We start from the raw sequence: 16,131 nt of genomic DNA, 5'->3' as shown, positions 1-16,131 counted from the left end.
TATTAAAGTGATGTCAATTGCAAAACAGCCGGTGATATGCCAGAGCAAATGCCAGTGAGTTCAGTTTACATGAAAACAAACATGATGCTGCATGCCAAATGAATCAGAGCCCTACAAACCAAAGCTACCAGATGACTGGTTTGCTGACAGGCAAAGTAGCATTTCAAAGTGTTGGGGTTTTTTTAGGGGCGGATCCGGGTTGAGTGGATATTTTGTTAAACATGAGTAGACCTAAATGGTATGCAGTGTCATGAAATGTAGCAGTACAATATTATTTTATATATATATATTTATGGAGAGGATTAATGTAAAAGAGACGCACAAAGACTCCAATAGCCGTCTTTGTTTGATGTGCGTTCAATGACTTCCATGGCGGTGAGTAGTATTCCAGTTTTCTTTTTTTTCTTATTGAACGTTTGATCAAAGTGAACGAGCCAAGTTGGGCTTTCTTGTCTGAGTGCATAGCTCATTCTGCACTACAGTGCGGGTGAGCCACCCAATAAGCTGCCACGGGGGGCTTGAGCCAGCACCGAGCTGCTGGAATACGAATGTACTCCCCGAGCGAACAGTGCACGCTACCCTGTGGATTTGCACTTTAGTGAAAAAATCCTTTCTGGCCCCCCCACGCAGACAGAAACGCCATAGTTTAACAACTTGGATCTCCACAACACGTTAAAGAGTATCCTTTTGAACGTCTGGGAGCTTCGCTGCTGAAAGAAGATAGCCAATTACCATTCGGATCCATGTCCTTTTGTGTCCCATGAAAGTTACCGTTGCTATGAAATGTTGATAGCGGTGAGCACTAATTGTGAGAAGGCGTGTTTCTCATCCCTTAGCTCGCCCCTTACAAAAAAGGCAGAGGACACATCCATCAGGAAATTAGATTGCTGGGAGACTTTCATTAATCAAAATGTATAACCTTATCTATGCCTAAACTATGCCAAGCGATCCTCATTGACATTCTGCGGTGACCCAGCCTTCAATCACACAAAGCAACGTGCATAAACAAGGCCCAGGTATTTGCCAAACGTGTTGGCCAAACGTCTGAGAAATGTGTGAATCCCGTCAGGTTTTCCGGGGCAATTGGGCATTACGAATGCTGTACAATGAATTCAGACAGGAAGGGTGGGAAAGTGTAACAGAGGGAGACAGAAAACAGCACCCAGCATGCAGCGCTGCACGCAGAGCCACCAACAAAAAGCAGGCCGCATTAAATCAAATCAGCCGTTGTGATTCGCCTCGAATCAGAGGAAGTCTGGAGTCGCAGTGTGAAGGCAATAATGTAATGAGGCTGATGGGAGCGTTCTCATCAGCACGCCTGCTCATTTACCTCCGTTATCGGCTTCCTGTGTCTCAGTTGTGATTTACTTACAAGATGCAGATCCGACCCCGACCCCCGGAGAAAGGCTTTTTCTTTCTTTCCATTGTCTCAAAAAGGATTCCTGTAAACGTAATTCAAATATTGCTGCGACACACTCTCGAGTGATATTTTTTTTACATCCCCCTCATGTGAAGACTCAGTCTTTCTCTTGTCAGTTACAGGATTGTCTTCTTTACCACCCATGTATGTACTTTGTGTTTAAGCTGTAGTTGTAGTCTTCTAGTGTGTGTTTCCCGTACCAGTCTGTTCCCTTGGTTTGTAACGTTGAGTAAGTAAAGAACTTTTTGATTTTGCCCTCCACCTAACTTCCTGTCTGTCTCCTCTGCTCCTGAGTCTCCGCCTCTCCCACCCGGTCGTCGCCAATGCCTGCAATGTTTCTAAAGGTTTTGTCGTGAAAAAGGCAGTAGAAAGACGACCCTTGACCTTCCCTTTTTCCTTCCGCTTCGACATTAACACAACCAACCGTGAAGAGATTCCTTGTGTCACTGGGCATAGATCAGAAATATCATAAAGGTGAAATCCCACAGGTGTAGCAACGAGCCACACTTACAGAGGCCTTGTAACGACGCCTTTACGAGTTGAAAGGCTTAGCATCCTATTGCAGAAGCGTACTTCATATAGACAGACCGTAAGGTCACATGCAGGTCTCCTACATTACTCTGATAGTCTTCATCAAGTACATGTGGAGGCTTGTGTACAGCAGCTGTGGTGAGAAAAAGGTCTGCGGCGACTGACCTATTGTTTCCAATAGCCCCGTTCTGCTGCCTAGCTTGGCGTCAGCGCTTCAGTTTGCTAACTCAGCGTATTTCAACTTTGATCTTTTACAGCTGACCCGTCACAGTACGACCAATGAAACAAGACGCTCTCTCTCTCTCTCTCGCACAAGCGGGCACTGTGAATGAAGCGGTACGCTCCTCCTGTGTCCTGTGTGTTTGTTTTGTGTGTCCGATGCATGAGACCGTAACCCTTAATAGCGTATCCCTTCACCTTGGGAGGAAACCTTGTGTGATGTGTTGTCAAACGGCACCGATGTGAGGCAGTACAGTACAGTGCGGAGAAGCCATTTCCATTCTAGTCTGTAATGTGGCATCCACAGCGCAGGGCCAATATTATGGTTCATTTATCACGCTGAAGGTTTTCATTAGGGCCGGAACCTTGTTGCGTTCACTTATTTGGCAGATTTATTTCCCCTTGGCTCGTCTAGCTTCTTAAGGGGAGCAGGCACAACTGCTATAAAACAAAAAAATATATATAAAAATGTGTCCAGACAAGAAAAAGTCTGTAATAATCGTCTTGGCTTCTTTTTGTCGTTATTTTTTTGTTTCACGCATATGTTATGCAGTCCCGTTATGTTGGTGGGCGTGATTCTATTACATCGACCTCCACCAGCCGGTTAATGAGTCCAAGAGCGGCGGCGTGATTACAGATCACGGTTGTTGCTCGCCGTGAAGTCGTCTGTGGGCCGCACTTTGTCCAACACAAGGGTGACATCATCAGTTCTGACCCAGTGAGCCAAGTCCGTGATGGATTTATCTCGAGAACCAGACTAACTCAAGACTATACCGAACTACACTGTGTTCTAAACTTACACTTTTCCATAAAATGTTTGAGTTGTAATATTCCAGAGCCTGTGGTGACGTCATCATATTGCTCGTTTTGTGCAACGAATGGTCGAGAAACCCAAAGATAATCTTTTGCTGCGACATTAGGAAAGAAAGGCAGCAAGTCCTTCACATTTAGAAGCTTAATTTAGTGAATCTACAATCAGAATTTCTTCTTATACAATGACAAATAAAAAAATAAACTCTGAAAACTGTTTAAACCAAGAATGCTTGGAAATGACATGTCAACTCATGTTCTATTGATCAGCAGATCAATGACTTAAGACGGGGATGCAACCATCTCATGCGCTGCACTCGAATGAGCCCAGATGCTGAACTATAATGTTGTCGTGATGTGTTGAAACGTAATCTTGTAAAATTGTGTTTTTGACGAGAAACTTGAGGCGGATCATCAAGGATTAATAAACATTTGCATAAATCCGTAGGGAAAGGGGTGACAGTTTAAGTGCATGAGATTATTGTTTTGTACCATAAAATGGAATTAGGTAATGAGATTTGACGAACTACTGGAATTAGTAGTCATTGGTGTTGAGAACTTAATGTCTGTGTTTACGGTGTCGTACAGTAAGCCTTTATGTTAATGACTCACAAATCTAAAGAGGGTCAATAATCAGAATCAATGGATACAGCCATAACTGCACTTTGTTTTATTGAAATAGAGCTGAAACTATTATCCAAACATGATGACACTGCCTTCTGGGTTTGCTTTGTGGGGCTTTTCAAATTATTCCTACGGAAAAAAGTGGCACAAAAGTGTTTTTTTCCATCTCAAACATCAAAGCACAGAGTGTAAAATACACCTTTTCAAGTTCCTGGGACTTCAGCTGTCACATATTTTTTTCTCCTCGTGCTTATAAACTCTCTTCCAGGATGACATATATGCACAACAACAGAAAAAAGATCCATTAGCACTGGAAAAGAGCTTTGGCAACACAACAATACGGCGTCGGCGTGACTCAGGAGTTGTCGCAGCTGTTCAGTAAGCGTAAGCGCCGAGGTTTGATCCCTGAGAGAGCGTGTCCAGGTGCCCTTAAGCAAGACACTGAATACCCGAACCCCCCTCTTGATAAACAGGTAGCCATCTTGCATGGCAGCCAAATGGTGAACGGGAGGCGTGTGTTTTAAGGCCAGTGGAGTGAAACCACGACTATATAAAAGCGGCGCATGTGAACTAGTCTCATCCAGGTAGCGAGAGGGACAAAATCAAAAAAGTGTGGAAAGCAGGCGGTTACATGCATGGACCCAAATTCACCTCCGCTGTCTCGTTTGGGAAAAAAAAGCCCATGACTGATTGAGATGCTAAGCGGAATAATTGTAAAAAAACAAAGGCGTTGACATTTGTAGTGAGTCAACATCATCGCCCAAGAAGACACAAAAATCAATTGTCCTGACTTAGGCAAAAATCACTAGTGTGGAGGAGTCGGTTTTGACGTGGACACGACGCCGACGACGTTAGGAGCCAGTAATGAGCCGCCGCGTCATCATTCTCCTCACATTTGATTCCGAGGTAAGAGCCGCAGTCGTCACGCCGGATGATGTTTACCACCGAGGAAAGAGGCTTTTCTCAGCGATCCGACGACAACAACAACAACGGCTCGAAGTGGAAAGATGAACTTATTGTTAATAGTTTTTTTTCTTTTTTGTGTTGCCGACAGTGAGGGATGGCGTGCGAGGCGCGGACAGTAATGATGTCATCAGTCACTGTGTGATCTTGCTCGGAGAGATGAAGTGCGATAACCCTTCTGAGGTCGTGCGCTACACATGAGCGATGTCGACATCGGAGAGGTGACGCGTCCGTTTGTCCGAAAAACCAAACCACCAAATGTGGCGTGAGATGTGCGATGTGGTGATGGTCAAACGTGTATAATATGTCACAGTAATAATCCCAATCTCTGTACTGTGCAAAGATGTTGAGTTTAGAACCCCTCCAACATGACTGAGATTGGTTTCAACATGATACAAACGAGCCAAAGAGGTTTTGTTCCACTCTTTAGCAGAATTATGTGGAGCCAGATCTTTCTTTAATAAAGCCCTGCGGAGATGTATAGATTTATAAACTGTAAATGGCGAGGCCCGTCATGAAAACTCTGTTATCGACTTGTCATACGAAAAAGGACCTCGTTCGTTTTTGCTGACCTACTCTTGGCCCCGTTGTGTTTGTTTACATCAGGACGTCTGCAACACGTTTGCCGACATGACGCGAGAAGAAACATCAGGGTTTCCCCCTGCTATTATAAGACCTGTTACGAATGAAGAGGAAGAGAGAAAAACTATGCCGAGACACGTTTTGCTGTCATTTCTGGTCGCGCTGCTTCTGTCGCCTCATTTTCTCTGCGTGGGAGGGGACAGGGCACACACACACACACACACACACACACACACACACAAACATGTTTTGCTTGCGTGCTATGTATATTTTATGGATTCAAGTTTTTTTTCCACATTCCAATTCCAATATCTGAATATCTTTAAGAATAAAAAAAAACATTATTATTCTATTACATAATCATTATGTAAATGGCATTAAAATGACAATAATATTATTTATCGCCATTCTTTTTTGGGGACAGTATGTACGACAAAAGTAGTTCTGCGGTACATTCAACACACAGTTGCAGTACAATCCCTGCGAGGTCTTCCATGTTGCTTTGTGACCAAGATGTAAAGAATTGTGGGCTTCAAAAAAAAGAAGCTCCTTCCATGATAACCTTCTACTTCCTGTTTACATCATCCAGAGCATTTATCGTCATTTCACAAGAAAAGCCAACTGTGTCTCATTATGAACAATCCCAGAGGCACAGGATGTCTCAAAATGGCTCTTATATAAAACACTTACTTCATGCATTCATATGCAGCCATTTTAACATTTGTTGAATACCTTTGGACATTTTTTTTTAAATTCTTTGTAGGTAATTCTTTTTTTTAGAGAAAGGTACCTTTTGAGAACTAAAAACATGACATAATGCCTGAAAACATCTATGACATGCTCGTTTTATGCGGTGCCACTAAAGAAATATTGTATTTACAGTCACTGTAAATATATATATATATATATATATATATATATATATATATATATATATATATATATGTGTGTGTGTGTGTGTGTGTGTGTGTGTGTAATTCACTCAGTGAATTACAGATATATATGTTATAGCTTCTTAAAGCATTTCCAACTAATTCAACATTGTCAGCGATTCTTAATTACTGCTATTTTGGACACTGTCAGGAAGTACGTTTTAGTTTGGATTGGTGGCAATTGGACATAAAAAAACAGCAGAATGTTAAAAAAAAAGGACTATACAATCCCACTGCTGGTATATTCCAACCCCACTTGGGAAACACTGAACTCATCTAACGCAGTAAAACACAAAGACGTTTTCATTACATTCAGATGACCTTTACTAAAGTCCTCACAAGATCACCTTGCTCTCCTACTAATGTCATGAAAATGAAAGAAAAAAAAAAACACAATTTGCAATTTGTAGACGCCTCTGGGGCTAATCCACAAACGATATTCACAGCATCCATCCTGAGCCACTTGGAGAGGCAGCAAATCAATTACTGCTACCGGGCGGTCATGCGAAACACCCGGGGCTCGCCCGATGCATGTCACGCCATCAACCTGTTCAAATGGCACACAGCAGATGGGAGGGGATGTGTGAAACCACGGTCATATTGCTCACTTCAACAAGTCTCCCGAACCCTCTCTTTCACAAGCAAAAGAAGGTATGAAAAAAAAAAGACTCCTCAGCCATGAAATGAGAACTGTGGAACGGAGGGGAGAAAAACAAATGCCGCACAGTCAGATGCTTATCCATCATCAAAGCAAAGGTTTGTATATATCCGTTACTTAAGTTATTAATAGCTTGCAGCACACAATGGCACACAGTTTGCGTGAGGAGGTTCCTACTGAAAACAATCGCCTGGGCGGGATGGCTGAGTGGAGATAAAAGGTGCATGATATTTAATGGATCCTTGTTCATTCTGGAGGCTGAGAGTCACTCCTCCCTCCTCCACCTCCTGTATAATGACAGCAATGCTCACAACGTCCCCATAGCCTCAGTCTCCATCACACACACACCCCCACACACACACACACAGATTACACACACACTCACACAAAAAAAGCGGAATTCTTTAAAAAAAAAATAGTGCCTTCATAAAGATATTTGACATTTGCTCACAGCCCTATAATAGATGTGTTAAGATGGACAGCAACTTAACCGAAGTCGCGTGCTCTTGTCGTCTACATTTAGTATGTGTGCGTGTCTGTGTGTGTGCGTGCGTGCGTGTGTGTGTGCACGCGCTTCCATCATTAACAACAGTGCAAAGACAGGCGCAACACATCAAAGCAAGCCGGCACACTGTGCACACAAACCAGTCAGCATAGCCACTGTTCTCGTTTGAACAAAAAAAAACAACACACAAATAGTGTCAAACCGAGGAGACGACACGCGGATATTCGCCTTGTTTTTCGCTTCAAATTGGCAACTATTTAAAAACCACAACAACAACAAAACACGATAGAGAGGGGAAGAAAAAAGTCGACGGGTCCACCTTGCACGGACTTGCGCAACAAAAGTTTCCCCGTTATCCTCGGTCCGGAGTGTGTATTTAATACGGACACACGCAGATTCCTTGACGAGATTTTTTTTTTTTAAAGGGTGAACAACACGAGCTATAAGTAGTCCAACAGCAGCAATGTCAACTTGGACTTTTGGTGGCAGGAGCAACGTCTCGCGGAGGCGAACCGTGAGCACCGATACGCGGAAGGTTGTCGTGAAACTCTCGACGGATAACTCCGAAAACAGCCAGTGAGGGAATCTCGGTTTCTCAAAGCCAAGAGAAGGGGGGTAAGAGGGGGACAACACAAATGAGACCGCCTTTTACTTACACCGAAACAAGGAGAGGTCCCGAAAACAGTCCCGTAGTAGAAAGAAAAGAAAGAAAAAAAAAAAGCCCACGGTGCTCGGCGCTCCACGGTCTGAGCTCCACATCCAGCAGCCTCATTCCCTCATCTCCTCCTCAGACCTCGGCTCCTCTACAGCTGCCGGAGAAGTTTGCTGACGTCAACAAGCACTCCCGTCTCTCAACCCGCGGAGCTCTTTGCTCGGAACTTGAATAATGCATGGGGGGAGGAGGAGGGGAGGAGGGGGAAGGAGGGAGGGGGGGTGGGGGGGACGCGACCGGAGAGAATCGGGGAGGCAGCCACCACACAGAAATATAGAGGGGCTGCCCTTTCACGACCATATTCATTAACGGGAACGAAGAGGAAGAAGACATGTTCCCTCGGCTCTGGGGGGGAAAAAAGAGGGTGAATAAAGTAGACATAACGTCTGAATAAAACATTTGGAAAAAGCTACACATCAAGTGGCCTATATGTCAAGCGCTGCACTATTTTGCCTCGCTGGAAAGGAAGTTGTGAAGCCTGTGCAGAGGAGGCGCGAGGTTCTCGCACGAGCATTTGGGGTACGAAAATGTCAAAGAATGCCACGCTTGTGTATACCCACCGAAGGCAAAGACGGTGGCATGAACAGACGGGCAAAGTAAAGTCATTTAAACACAACGTCAAGCCTAAAGTTGTATCAGCCTATTAGCTGAATTTGGTCCATTAAGTAGTTTCCAGTGGTCGTTAGGCTAATCTTCTTGCTGTAATGGGGCACAGTAATTGGACCAATTTCTCATTAATGTTCGCTAGTTCACGGCTAGCTGGTTAACGAAAGTAAGCTAGTATTTCTTATCCCAAAAGCATAAGCTACTTTAGCTAATTGTATTAATAGACCAACTAAGAGGCAAGTAGTTATAGGATGTGTATTTTATGGTGTTTTCAAAAATAAAGAGAAAGTTTCTAACCACCCCAAAAATAAAGTAGCCTCACAACTTTGGTATAATTCACTGCACTGCTTCCTAAATCCATCCTTCCGAGTTTAGGAGCCGAGGCGTAAGAAGGCCTCTATGGTCGCCATCTTTACAGCAGCGAAAGCGATTGCATGTAACAGAAAGATCGGAGCCTAATCGTAGCAGATTGCCAAAGTAGCTGCAAATGAGTTGTGAATAATTGTAGTGATCAAATTAACTAATGCATTAAAAGCATTCTGCGGCATTTCAAATATGCAGGTCCAATAGTCAAGTGATTTGGGGGGGATGGCTCAGATCGACTGGGGGGAGCCCTTCCATCTGGATATGAGCATAATCATGATTATGAAGGAGGAAAAAATGCTGATCTGGCAGTGGTGTAATACATTTCCAATTAGATTTTTGCATGGAGTTAAACCATTGCACGTGGCAGAAGAGGGGCGGCGCAGTGTGGAGCACGTGTTCTCATTTTGTTTTTGCTCTTCTGGTTTCCTCTCTCCAAACGAAACTCGAGATGCGAGTTCCCCAATTAGTTGAACACATTGTGCGTTATGGAAATGACGTGTCTGTCACGGTTTGGGGGAAGTTATCTGTATCTGTAAAAAAACAACAACACGGCTACCAGAGGCATTTTCTGAAAGCCACAATGCCCCTACTGTATGATTTTTAAAAATAATTTTTTAAGTCTTTGTGTAGAATAATGAAAAGTATAAAAACAACACTGCGGCACACAGCAAGACGCACTTTTAGCTGCTCTAAAATCCTCGTGGCCTTTTGTGGTTTTACCCCATCGATTCACTTTCCAGGAAGATACAGGAAATGTATGTTTTAATGCCATATCGTCTTAAAGGGATCAGACGCGGCATCTGCGACAGTGCACTTTGTGGCTTAATAAAAACAATATTTTGAAAGGGTCGTGACTAACAGTATCTTACTTTCCATGGCAGCATGCGCTCTAGAATGATGACTGCAAGCTATTTTATTTCTTTCTCCCAGCTCACATCCTGCACCCTGTGATCACCTACTGTGTTTAAGTTACAGTCATTCCCCTTTCTGTTGCCAGACAATGCAACGAGTACTGTGAGTTATTACTATGCGTGTTCAAATCCTTCCCAGGCTGCAGTGCTGATCAAACTCTTCTATGTGATGCCATCTCACATGATGTATATCCATGTAAGTGACTAGAGATGTGTGTTTTATCCCTTTTCCTGCCACACAGCTTCTCTCTGTGTCGTTCCCTGAGCACACTGAAGCAGCAACTCGCCTACAAAATCTCTGTTTTTGTTGGCCGTCGAGCAACATTTTTTAAATGTACAATTTATAATGTACACAGAAGTTTGATGACTGGAAGTCCTAACTCATGACATGACAAAAACATCTGTCAGCAAATATATTAGTCCTCTTACAGCTTTATATTGATCACTTAGCACTGTGTCTTTTACTCATGCTGTTAATCTTTATGATGCTAACTTAACTGACGTGTTGCAGTCATTATTTAACGGTCCGAGTGCCAACAAGGCGTTGAGCAAGCCGTCTCAGCGGTCTGCAGTTTCCAATTCATCTCTGTTTACTATCTATTTCTTTAATTTGATGGGGAAAAATGTTTTAACAAATCACATTGCGTTAACTGAAGCATGGAGCATCTCTAAATGTCGCGCAAAAGGTCACTAAAATGTCCAGAAGAGGCTGTGCCCCCATATCTGGCAGTGATTTAGCATACCCAACTAAAACATGCATAACTTATTACTACTTGATTTATGTCAGAATGATACAGTAGGGAGAGTGTTTGATCATGAAAACAATCAATAATTCCAGGCCTCCAGGAAAGCAAAAATACAACTTTCCCGAAGGATAAGTGGCACGTCACATCACTTTGAATTATACATCCACGTTTTAAGGATTCAAAGGAGAATCAAATCCAAATAGGTCAGTCACCAAATCCTTTATAGCAGAGATGTCGGCTTTTTTTACATGTTAATTCTCGTTGAAAGCTTTTTGCCAGAAAATGGCGTTCATTTCATAGCACCCCTGGTCTGGCTTATATATTTCAGAGGATGAGCCTGACCTCAAAGGATCTGGCAGACAGTCGCCTTCAGATGACTTTCCCCTCATCTACAGTTTGCTAAAAATGTACCAATATCACAGGAGAATCACCCCAGGTGCTGTCACAGTATTTACAGTCTGTCCCTTTCTGGCCAACTTCAGAGACTCTTTTGATGACATTGCAGATACAGCGGGTGACTTGGCTTCCACGTTTCAGGCCGCGGCCGACACTGTACTCCTCGATGATGGATTGAACCGTTCTTGATGATACATAATATGAATATTTGAATTATATTTTTTTAGATAACCTTCCCTCAGTAATGAGCATTCCTATCTTGTGTTATTCCCCCGCTGTTCAATCTGCAGGCCCTTTTCTTCAGCTGCACAGTCTGGATTTAATCCCCAGTGATAACACAAGTCAATCTGCTAGACATTGAATGCTAATTTGTTTTGTCAAATATGTGGAATTTAATTGCCTGGATTACGGTCAGTGGCGCCATTTTTTTTGCCAGTTAAATTGGATTTAGGCAACAAAAGCACTCCAATGGAAATACCAAAAAAAACAACAACAAAAAGTAATTGACAAAGCAAAAGCCACCTTATTGTTCTGTGCCAAAAAGCTTATTGAGCCACACTGCTGCTGAAATAAGTCCCTAACATGTGCTTTTATTACTGTTATCACAGCATTTTCTAAATGCTACAGTTCCTTAAAAAACCCTTTAAAACAAATAATCTCTCTCAATCATCACTTATGAGCCAATCGAAGTGACCCCGCCCTCTGCCTGGATTTCCCTATTTTGTCAGTTTCGGGCATTTCTGGGCATTGACCTCAATAAAAAAGAAATAGCGATCAGAGGCCCGATTGGAAGGGCGCAGCCAAGAGGAATTAATGAAAATGGGAGATAGCAAAGCCAAACGCCGAGCTGACGAATCTTGATCCAAAACGAGAGTGAATCTGGGGTTTTCTTCCTTGTGATGAAACACCGTGACCCTCAATGAGCCGGGGAGGAAGGGCCAACTTTGAATGTTAAATGTGCAACCAACAACTCCTACTTATGACTTGTTACTACAGAATCTCCCAGGTCTGTCGAGTGAAGCCAATGCAGAAGTTTCTCAAAACCTGCATCATCTCTAATGGCCAGCAGGGGGCAACGCTTATTTAATACCTCAGTGAACAATGTAAAGGTAAAGGTTTGTGATCTCAATCGCTAGTTTTAAGTCTTCTTCAATACAGCATGATGTTGATTTAGTAAATTATGTTCCCATTTAGAGAATATTACAATATTATAATTTAGACTAGAGTATTGCCATCCTCATTAAGATCAGGCGAGGGGATAATTTGTTTGAGTAGAATGTTGTCACTGCTTTCTTTTTCCGATATTTAATCAATACCTTGTCCTTTCTACATAACACAGAACCAAAGTGCTCCAGGCTTCTCAACAGGATCTTAGGAAATGGTGTGAGCAGTACATATATTTCAAGATGTATTGGGGAGAATATAATAAACAAAAAGAACATTGAAAGTGACACAGCAATGTTTTGCTACTGGGCAGTTTGTTAAACATTAATGACCTCCATGTTAAGTCACATGAAAAGAAATTCAAGCGACATTACTTTTTTTCCTTCTCATGATGCATTCGGTGTTGCAAATTTAAATGATATAAAAAACATTTCTGGGAGACTGCGTTGAATAACAAGCTTTAGTCCTGCTCAAGTGCCTTTGATCCGAAAAAAAAGACATTTCTTTGAAGATGGAGGATAATCACGAAAAAGCTAATGAAACAAGGACTTTTTTATATATATAAATACATGTTTGTGACTCTTAATAACAATGTTCAAAGTAGATTCGTTTGATTGTAAAATGAAACATCTAAACTCCTTTGTTGCCTGTTTCAATATATTCCTGGAACAAATCCCAGAGGCAGGCAAATACACAAATCTGTTAGGTATGTAAATTAAAGATCCGGTTCATTTGGCAGGTTGCACTGGTGGCAATGTTATACACTGCTGTAGATATAGTGATGTTGAAAAAAAAATAGCTGATTTACAGGGCAAAGCCACAAACAGCCTCATCTAATTCCTCCCAATTTACTGTTCCTTCCATCAGCCGGCTTCCCTGTTTCACAGCGCACGGAACAGAGAAAAAAAAAAAGCTTTTTCAAAGGGCTCCCTGCATTAGAGATGCTGTCTCCTCTGAATAATGTCAGAGCTTTCTGATTCTAACCGCGCGCCGCGCCCTGCTGGTTTGATTGTTTTTGACATGTTTTAGTGTATAGTCAGCATTACAGCCATTTCCAGGCAAATAGTATAAAGCTTCTCACCACCTCCACCATGCAGATTACCTCCATTTCATTCTGTCGTTTGCCATCCCATTCCCGGGCCATAACGGGCGTTCTCTTTTCCCTGAAAATACCCATCATCAACAAATCCATATCATCATCTCTTTGAGACGAGGCTGCACAGCTAAAGGCAGATCTGCATATCCGACGTCAATGCGCCTTCCACACCATCAGCTGCTGGAACTTCAGTGGCAATTTGACGGCTTTAAGTCTATGTACTGCACTCTTTTTGTCTCTTTTAGCCTGCTTTGTTTACCGTCTTTAAATGCGTTGAGGTTTTCAAAGATCGCATCCTAAGTAGCGTCTCGTGTTAGTTGCTGCAAGTGTCGGGAGGGAGTGTCGACGGATGCTCGTCACATGATTGGTGTCCTTTTAAAAATCAAAAATTAAAGCTCAGGCAACAACAGTTGATGTTAACCGTACTGACGAACAACTCCCGTGACCACCGAGTGACAACCGACTCATGCGAACAAAAGAATCACGATACTAACGAGTCAAGTGACTAATTGACTTGACGTGACTAATGTGCCACATGACATGATGGTCACACGGGGCTCCGAACTGAAAGTCTTCTGTTGGTTCGACCAACGGTACTCTACGACAAAGTCACTGCAAAAACAAAGCAACCCCAACGGTTCGAAAGGGTTGTTGCTGTGCCGGGGAGTCCGCGGGGGGAGTCCGGCGGGTCGGGTGTCTGCTGCAGAGTGGGTCCACACATGTTGGACTGTATGAACGCGCTGTGTATTGAGTGGTTTGGTTCTGTGGCAGTAACTTTCAGAGACACTTTTTCCCCCCAGACCGCCCGTGATGTGGACTATACGGCACTCATTGAAGGCCTAGGTCTAAAACCACGGCCCGCCACTGATCATTGGGAATTGTCTGGCGCAAAAATGGCCCTTTGGAATCATGATGTTTGAATATTTGGAAGATATCTAGGTCCAATGGGTCCACAGAGCGAAACAATCTGTGTTCAGGTTCCCACTCTCCCGTTGGAGTTAATAGGCTCAGTACAAAGTCCTTCAAAGTGTTTGAAGTTCTCCCATTATAATACAGTCGAAGGCCGGCTTTCCATACAAAAGCCATAAGCAGTCACGCTCAACACACAAATATGTGGTATTAACCCTTTGAAAAAGTGAAACAAAGAATGATTGTGACGCGTAGAGGTGCCCCGCGTCCACTCTTTCTCTATTTTAAAGCACAGGATATTTCAAACCCAGCTGCCGCTGCCGCAATAATTGGGTTTGAAATCCATGCAGTGGCGTCGTGTTTCAAAAGCAATCCCAATGCGAAGACGACAGTATCGATGTCACAAGAGGCGAGCCATTAAAGAGCTGTGATTCGGCAGCCTGTATCTCGTTTTGTGCGACGTTATTAGCGGGAAAACCACCACGATTGCATGCAATCAATTACTCCTTGCTAACGGTGTATAGTACTATAGAAATACTTTGTTACTGTACCTAAGTTGTTTTTTATACACACACACACACACACACACACACACACATATATATATATATATATATATATATATATATATATATATATATATATATATATCACTTAAATATGGCTTTTGGGTACTTTATGCACCGTCCTCGCTCTCTTTTCCCTCACTATGTGTTCAGGATCCAGGCAAGAAGGGCGAGTACGAGGCCAAATCTCAAACTAGTTTATTACCGTCTCAAAATAGGATAATTAGTCAAACGTGACTCTAAAATATGAATGGATTTGTCTTTCAACGATACCTTTGCTGTGTGGAGGAAGGCTGCCGGCGAGGTTTTCACCCTACGTTGTACATCCGCTGATTGGAGTTGTTGTTTAATATTATTCTCTTTATGCAGCCAGACAGGAGCAGAACTACATGCCCGGCCTGGTGGGAAGATCGTAATAGCTTCAGTAGAGGAAGAAACGGCCTCTCATGAATCATTGAGGAAGAGGAGCGTTTCAACACAGCGGCAGCAGCAAAGCGGAACACTGAACAGATCTGATGGAAGCAAGACACTAAATCAGGATATGCAACATCATAAAAGCTCTCCGTTCAGCCGGCAGGCGTCTTGAATTTGTGTCACAATCAGTCTCGTTGCGTGAACGCGTCGCCTCGATGATGCAACGCCATCGCCGTGGTTAACCTGTCGTCATTATCAGCTATTTTCACTTCTGTTTTTTTCTCTCTCTCCGATGATTTTTAACCGAATCCAAGTGAAATGAACACGGGTTCAGGGGACCGTTAAGACCATAAAAAATAAAAATAAAAACGGCGTGTTGAAGCTGTCTCAGGTGAGGGAAGTGAGGGTGTTAAAGCGTGCAGCTCACTGAGTGTCGGGGAAATTCCATTTATATAGAACTCATTTTTAACAGCAAATATGTCAGGGAACGTAATGCAGACATAGATTCTGTTTTCCATTAACACAACGGGGAAATGTTTTCAAACCCGCTTATCTCGCACGGCGGTGAAATGTGGATGCTGAATGTGTCATTTAAATATGTACTAACAAAGTATTTCATATGCACCCGCCCAAATGTTTTCTGCACATCAATATTGTGTGACTGCTGCATTGTTAGACATTTTATGGGTGTGTTAGGGGAGTCACAGCCCTCTGCTGAGGTTAGGAAAAGACCACGGTCTGGTAAGTCTGCACCGACTCGAGACACAATGGGTCTCATTCACAAACAGTTTATGGGCACAAATCTGGAATTTATTGATCTTTTTTTAACCCTGAATTTGTTCACAAATGTATAACTGCCTCAGAAGAATGATGAAGGCCGGCCTGTCTTACACAATGTTACAACACACAGCTTTTAACTAAATGTTTAGCATTTTAAAACGGCATGCTTTAAAAAACAAGTTTTTAACAGGCAACCTAGTCAAAAACATGAATTTACCCAT

At 42.8% G+C, this 16,131-nt stretch overlaps 1 protein-coding gene across 5 annotated transcripts in view; it reads right to left on the bottom strand.

Annotated features, from left to right (window-relative positions):
- The window catches only part of gulp1a (GULP PTB domain containing engulfment adaptor 1a), a 63,666-nt gene extending 55,576 nt beyond the window's left edge, over nucleotides 1–8,090 (bottom strand). For all 5 annotated transcript variants that reach the window (XM_068573084.1, XM_068573087.1, XM_068573081.1 and 2 more), the window contains exon 1: nucleotides 7,901–8,090. The gene's annotated coding sequence lies outside the window, so the exon portion shown is untranslated. The remainder of the gene's footprint in view (nucleotides 1–7,900) is intronic.
- Nucleotides 8,091–16,131: the final 8,041 nt, after the last annotated feature.

The sequence above is a fragment of the Clinocottus analis genome, unplaced genomic scaffold (assembly GCF_023055335.1).
Source record: "Clinocottus analis isolate CAN_PGR_092001 unplaced genomic scaffold, fCliAna1.0.p SCAF_12, whole genome shotgun sequence".
NCBI classification, from domain to species: Eukaryota; Metazoa; Chordata; class Actinopteri; order Perciformes; family Cottidae; genus Clinocottus; species Clinocottus analis.
The sequence above is the reverse complement of the archived record's forward strand: the minus strand, read 5'-3'. Positions and strand labels throughout refer to the sequence as shown.